The sequence below is a fragment of the Oncorhynchus masou genome, unplaced genomic scaffold, assembly GCF_036934945.1.
Source record: "Oncorhynchus masou masou isolate Uvic2021 unplaced genomic scaffold, UVic_Omas_1.1 unplaced_scaffold_744, whole genome shotgun sequence".
Lineage (NCBI taxonomy): Eukaryota > Metazoa > Chordata > Actinopteri > Salmoniformes > Salmonidae > Oncorhynchus > Oncorhynchus masou.
This window is the reverse complement of record NW_027013898.1, coordinates 204,047-211,546: the sequence shown is the minus strand read 5'-3', so window position 1 is coordinate 211,546 and position 7,500 is coordinate 204,047. Positions and strand designations below refer to the sequence as shown.

Below are 7,500 nucleotides of genomic sequence, written 5' to 3'. Positions count from 1 at the left end.
CACAGTCTATTGAACACTACTCTAGTCCCAGCTGTATGGTTCACAGTCTATTGAATACTACTCTAGTCCCAGCTGTATGGTTGACAGTACTATTGAACACTACTCTAGTCCCAGCTGTATGGTTGACAGTACTATTGAACACTACTCTAGTCCCAGCTGTATGGTTCACTGTACTATTGAACACTACTCTAGTCCCAGCTGTATGGTTGACAGTACTATTGAACACTACTCTAGTCCCAGCTGTATGGATCACAGTCTATTTAACACTACTCTAGTCCCAGCTGTAAGGTTCACAGTCTATTGAACACTACTCTAGTCCCAGCTGTAAGGTTCACAGTCTATTGAACACTACTCTAGTCCCAGCTGTATGGTTGACAGTACTATTGAACACTACTCTAGTCCCAGCTGTATGGATCACAGTCTATTGAACACTACTCTAGTCCCAGCTGTATGGATCACAGTCTATTGAACACTACTCTGGTCCCAGCTGTATGGATCACAGTCTATTGAACACTACTCTAGTCCCAGCTGTAAGGTTCACAGTCTATTGAACACTACTCTAGTCCCAGCTGTATGGTTGACAGTACTATTGAACACTACTCTAGTCCCAGCTGTATGGATCACAGTCTATTGAACACTACTCTATTCCCAGCTGTATGGATCACAGTCTATTGAACACTACTCTGGTCCCAGCTGTATGGATCACAGTCTATTGAACACTATTCTAATCCCAGCTGTATGGTTCACAGTACTATTGAACAGACATGCTTAGGAAAGTGATATCGCAAAGTAAGCCTTAAGGTCTCTGCACTGGCTGCCTGTGAGTTTTAGAATTCATTTATAGTTTATTCTATTGGTATTTATTGAGGCATGGAGAGGCAGCCTTCAGTTATTAGTGTAGTGTAGTGTGTGTAGTGTCGTGTCGTGTTAGTGTAGTGTCGTGTTAGTGTAGTGTTAGTGTAGTGTAGTGTTAGTGTAGTGTAGTGTCGTGTTAGTGTAGTGTTGTGTAGTGTAGTGTAGTGTAGTGTCGTGTCGTGTTAGTGTAGTGTAGTGTGTAAAGTGTGTATAGTGCAGTGTAGTGTAGTGTTAGCGTAGTGTTGTGTAGTGTGTATAGTGTGTGTAGTGTAGTGTAGTGTGTGTAGTGTAGTGCAGTGTGTGAGTGTAGTGTAGTGTTAGTGTAGTGTAGTGTAGTGTAGTGTAGTGTAGTGTAGTGTAGTGTAGTGTTCGTGTAGTGTTATTGTTCGTGTTGTGTAGTGTAGTGTAGTGCCATGTAGTGTTTGTGTAGTGTAGTGTTAGTGTAGTGTAGTGTAGTGTAGTGTGTGAGTGTAGTGTAGTGTTAGTGTATTGTAGGGTTAGTGTAGTGTAGTGTGTGAGTGTAGTGTAGTGTAGTGTAGTGTATGTAGTGTCGTGTCGTGACGTGTAGTGTAGTGTAGTGTTGTGTAGTTTTAGTGTAGTGTTAGTGTAATGTAGTGTTTGTGTAGTGTAGTGTGTGTAGTGTCGTGTCGTGTAGTGTAGTGTTGTGTAGTGTTATTGTTCGTGGTGTGTAGTGTAGTGTAGTGCCATGTAGTGTTTGTGTAGTGTAGTGTAGTGTAGTGTAGTGTCGTGTCGTGGAGTGTAGTGTAGTGTAGTGTAGTGTAGTGTAGTGTTAGCGTAGTGTAGTGTCGTGTAGTGTAGTGTAGTGTGTGAGTGTAGTGTAGTGTAGTGTGTGAGTGTAGTGGAGTGTAGTGTAGTGTAGTGTTGTGTTCGTGTAATGTAGTGTAGTGTGTGTAGTGTCGTGTCGTGTAGTGTAAGTGTAGTGTAGTGTAGTGTTAGTGTAGTGTAGTGTTAGTGTAGTGTTCGTGTTCTGTAGTATAGTTTTAGTGTAGTGTAGTGTAGTGTTAGTGTAGTGTAGTGTTCGTGTTCTGTAGTGTAGTTTTAGTGTAGTGTAGTGTTAGTGTAGTGTAGTGTTAGTGTAGTGTAATGTAGTGTGTGTAGTGTAGTGTAGTGTTCGTGTTCTGTAGTGTAGTTTTAGTGTAGTGTAATGTAGTGTTAGTGTAGTGTAGTGTTAGTGTAGTGTAGTGTAGTGTGTAGTGTAGTGTAGTGTTCGTGTTCTGTAGTGTAGTTTTAGTGTAGTGTAGTGTAGTGTTAGTGTAGTGTAGTGTTAGTGTAGTGTAATGTAGTGTGTGTAGTGTAGTGTAGTGTCGTGTAGTGTGGTGTAGTATTGTGTAGTGTAGTTTTAGTGTAGTGTAGTGTTAGTGTAGTGATGTGTTAGTGTAGTGTAGTTTTAGTGTAGTGTAGTGTTAGTGTAGTGTAGTGTTAGTGTAGTGTAGTGTAGTGTAGTGTAGTGTGTGTAGTGTAGTGTCATGTAATGTTAGTGTAGTCTGTGTAGTGTAGTGTTTGTGTAGGGTCATGTAGCGTAGTGTAGAGTTGTGAAGTGTAGTTTTAGTGTAGTGTAGTGTTAGTGTAGTGTAGTGTTAGTGCAGTATAGTGTGTGTAGTGTAGTGTTAGTGTAGTATAGTGTAGTGTAGTGTAGTGAAGTGTAGTTTAGTGTAGTGTAGTGTTAGTGTAGTGTAGTGTAGTGTTAGTGTAGTATAGTGTGCATAGTGCAGTGTAGTGTTAGTGTAGTATAGTGTTAGTATAGTATAGTGCGTGTAGTGTAGTGTAGTTTTCATGTAGTGTAGTGTAGTGTGTGTAGTGTAGTGTAGTGTAGTGTTCGTGTAGTGTAGTTCAGTGTTAGTGTAGTGTTGTGTGATGTAGTTTTAGTGTAGTGTAGTGTAGTGTAGTGTGTCATGTAGTGTAGTGTAGTGTTTGTGTTCTGTAGTGTAGTTTTAGTGTAGTGTAGTGTTAGTGTAATTTGGTGTTCGTGTAGTGTAGTGTTGTGTAGTGTTAGTGTAGTGTTGTGTGGTGTAGTTTTAGTGTAGTGTTGGTGTAGTGTAGTGTAGTGTTAGTGTAGTGTAGTGTTAGTGTAGTGTGGTGTTCGTGTAGTGTAGTGTTGTGTTAGTATAGTGTTGTGTGGTGTAGTTTTAGTGTAGTGTTGGTGTAGTGTAGTGTAGTGTTAGTGTAGTGTGTGGTTAAAGTGTCTGTAGTATAGTGTAGTGTAGTGTTATTGTAGTGTAGTGTTAGTGTAGTGTTATTGTAGTATTAGTGTAGGGTGTGGTTAAAGTGTCTGTAGTGTAGTGTAGTGTTATTGTAGTGTAGTGTAGTGTAGTGTAGAGTAGTGTAGTGTGTGGTTAAAGTGTCTGTAGTATAGTGTAGTGTAGTGTAGTGTATGGTTAAAGTGTGTGTAGTGTAGTGTAGTGTATGGTTAAAGTGTGTGTAGTGTAGTGTATGGTTAAAGTGTGTGTAGTGTAGTGTAGTGTATGGTTAAAGTGTGTGTAGTGTAGTGTAGTGTAATGTATGGTTAAAGTGTGTGTAGTGTAGTGTAGTGTATGGTTAAAGTGTGTGTAGTGTAGTGTAGTGTATGGTTAAAGTGTGTGTAGTGTATGGTTAAAGTGTGTTACCTACATGCTCGCGTCAGTCCTGAGCCTGCTGGAGTCCTGTGCTGATATGATGAAGTAGTTCTTCAGTTTGGAGAAGTCAGCTGGCAACTCCAGGTCTGAGATCAAGTCAAACACGTAGTCACCGCCCTCCAGCTCCACCCACTGGGACGGTTCCCGTAGCAACACAGACCAGCCCCGCCTATCCTCAGACACACCGCTGGAGGGAGAGAGAGAGAGAGAGAGAGAGAGAGAGAGAGAGAGAGAGAGAGAGAGAGAGAGAGAGAGAGAGAGAGAGAGGTAACAGAGCACTGACTAGGTTTCAACCCTCTCAATAAATTGTGACATATCACCCACGAAGTACAGCTCCCAGCTGGACCACAACAGTCTCTAAACAACCCCTTGATCTCAGAGCAGGTGAATAGAAGCAGGACACTAACTAAACAACCCCTTGATCTCAGAGCAGGTGAACGGTAGCAGGACACTAACTAAACAACCCCTTGATCTCAGAGCAGGTGAATAGAAGCAGGACATCGCTAACTAAACAACCCATTGATCTCAGAGCAGTTGAACGGCAGCCAGACACTAACTAAACAACCCCTTGATCTCAGAGCAGGTGAACGGTAGCAGGACACTAACTAAACAACCCCTTGATCTCAGAGCAGGTGAACGGTAGCATGACACAAGAAGCCACATAAACAAGCCACACAGATCTCTATAACATGTCTGGAGCAGGTACCACACACTCACATGTGCTGTAAGATGTCTCTGGCCAGGACCTCCCCAGTGGTCCATGAGTGCAGTGGACACAGGAAGGACACACCTAAAAATATGGGGGACATTCAGAACCCATCATAGACATTCAGAACCCTTCATGAACATTCAGAACCCTTCATAGACATTCAGAACCCTTCATAGACATTCAGAACCCTTCATAGACATTCAGAACCCTTCATAGACATTCAGAACCCTTCATAGACATTCAGAACCCTTCATGAACATTCAGAACCCTTCATGAACATTCAGAACCCTTCATAGACATTCAGAACCCTTCATGAACATTCAGAACCCTTCATAGACATTCAGAACCCTTCATAGACATTCAGAACCCTTCATAGACATTCAGAACCCATCATAGACATTCAGAACCCTTCATGAACATTCAGAACCCTTCATAGACATTCAGAACCCTTCATAGACATTCAGAACCCTTCATAGACATTCAGAACCCTTCATAGACATTCAGAACCCTTCATGAACATTCAGAACCCTTCATAGACATTCAGAACCCTTCATAGACATTCAGAACCCTTCATGAACATTCAGAACCCTTCATAGACATTCAGAACCCTTCATAGACATTCAGAACCCTTCATGAACATTCAGAACCCGTCATGAACATTCAGAACCCTTCATGAACATTCAGAACCCTTCATAGACATTCAGAACCCATTATAGACATTCAGAACCCTTCATAGACATTCAGAACCCTTCATAGACATTCAGAACCCTTCATAGACATTCAGAACCCATCATAGACATTCAGAACCCTTCATGAACATTCAGAACCCTTCATGAACATTCAGAACCCTTCATAGACATTCAGAACCCTTCATAGACATTCAGAACCCTTCATAGACATTCAGAACCCTTCATGAACATTCAGAACCCTTCATAGACATTCAGAACCCTTCATAGACATTCAGAACCCTTCATAGACATTCAGAACCCATCATAGACATTCAGAACCCTTCATGAACATTCAGAACCCTTCATAGACATTCAGAACCCTTCATAGACATTCAGAACACTTCCTGAACATTCAGAACCCTTCATGAACATTCAGAATCCTTCATGAACATTCAGAACCCTTCATAGACATTCAGACCCCTTCATGAACATTCAGAACCCATTATAGACATTCAGAACCCTTCATAGACATTCAGAACCCATCATGAACATTCAGAATCCTTCATGAACATTCAGAACCCTTCATAGACATTCAAAACCCTTCATGAACATTCAAAACCCATTATAGACATTCAGAACCCTTCCTGAACATTCAGAACCCTTCATAGACATTCAGAACCCTTCATAGACATTCAGAACCCTTCATGAACATTCAGAATCCTTCATGAACATTCAGAACCCTTCATGAACATTCAGAACCCTTCATAGACATTCAGAACCCTTCATAGACATTCAGAACCCTTCATAGACATTCAGAACCCATCATAGACATTCAGAACCCTTCATAGACATTCAGAACCCTTCATAGACATTCAGAACCCTTCATAGACATTCAGAACCCTTCATGAACATTCAGAACCCATCATAGACATTCAGAACCCTTCATAGACATTCAGAACCCTTCATAGACATTCAGAACCCTTCATAGACATTCAGAACCCTTCATAGACATTCAGAACCCATCATAGACATTCAGAACCCATCATAGAAATTCAGAACCCATCATAGACATTCAGAACCCTTCATAGACATTCAGAACCCTTCATGAACATTCAGAACCCATCATAGACATTCAGAACCCTTCATGAACATTCAGAACCCTTCATGAACATTCAGAACCCTTCATAGACATTCAGAACCCTTCCTGAACATTCAGAACCCTTCATGAACATTCAGAACCCTTCATAGACATTCAGAACCCTTCATGAACATTCAGAATCCTTCATGAACATTCAGAACCCTTCATGAACATTCAGAACCCTTCATAGACATTCAGAACCCTTCCTGAACATTCAGAACCCTTCATGAACATTCAGAACCCTTCCTGAACATTCAGAACCCTTCATGAACATTCAGAACCCTTCATAGACATTCAGAACCCTTCATGAACATTCAGAATCCTTCATGAACATTCAGAATCCTTCATGAACATTCAGAACCCTTCATGAACATTCAGAACCCTTCATAGACATTCAGAACCCTTCATAGACATTCAGAACCCTTCATAGACATTCAGAACCCTTCATGAACATTCAGAACCCTTCATGAACATTCAGAACCCTTCATAGACATTCAGAACCCATCATAGACATTCAGAACCCTTCATAGACATTCAGAACCCTTCATGAACATTCAGAACCCTTCATAGACATTCAGAACCCTTCATAGACATTCAGAACCCTTCATAGACATTCAGAACCCTTCATGAACATTCAGAACCCATCATAGACATTCAGAACCCTTCATAGACATTCAGAACCCTTCATAGACATTCAGAACCCATCATAGACATTCAGAACCCATCATAGACATTCAGAACCCTTCATAGACATTCAGAACCCTTCATAGACATTCAGAACCCTTCATAGACATTCAGAACCCATCATAGACATTCAGAACCCTTCATAGACATTCAGAACCCTTCATAGACATTCAGAACCCTTCATAGACATTCAGAACCCTTCATCGACATTCAGAACCCATCATAGACATTCAGAACCCTTCATGAACATTCAGAACCCTTCATAGACATTCAGAACCCTTCATAGACATTCAGAACCCTTCATAGACATTCAGAACCCTTCATGAACATTCAGAACCCTTCATAGACATTCAGAACCCTTCATAGACATTCAGAACCCTTCATAGACATTCAGAACCCTTCATAGACATTCAGAACCCTTCATGAACATTCAGAACCCTTCATGAACATTCAAAAGTCAAAACCCAAAAGTCCTGACCATTGTAACAGTGTGTCTGTAGTACAGTGTGTTGTCCTGACCATTGTAACAGTGTGTCTGTAGCACAGTGTGTTGTCCTGACCATTGTAACAGTGTGTCTGTAGTACAGTGTGTTGTCCTGACCATTGTAACAGTGTGTCTGTAGCACAGTGTGTTGTCCTGACCATTGTAACAGTGTGTCTGTCGTACAGTGTGTTGTCCTGACCATTGTAACAGTGTGTCTGTAGCACAGTGTGTTGTCCTGACCATTGTAACAGTGTGTCTGTAGTGGGGTGTGTTGTCCTGACCATTGTAACAGTGTGTCTGTAGCACAGTGTGTTGTCCTGACCATTGTA

At 41.3% G+C, this 7,500-nt stretch overlaps 1 pseudogene; it reads right to left on the bottom strand.

The window, feature by feature from the left end:
- LOC135537285 (unconventional myosin-XV-like) overlaps positions 1 to 7,500 on the bottom strand; it is a 140,287-nt pseudogene that overhangs the window by 102,248 nt on the left and 30,539 nt on the right.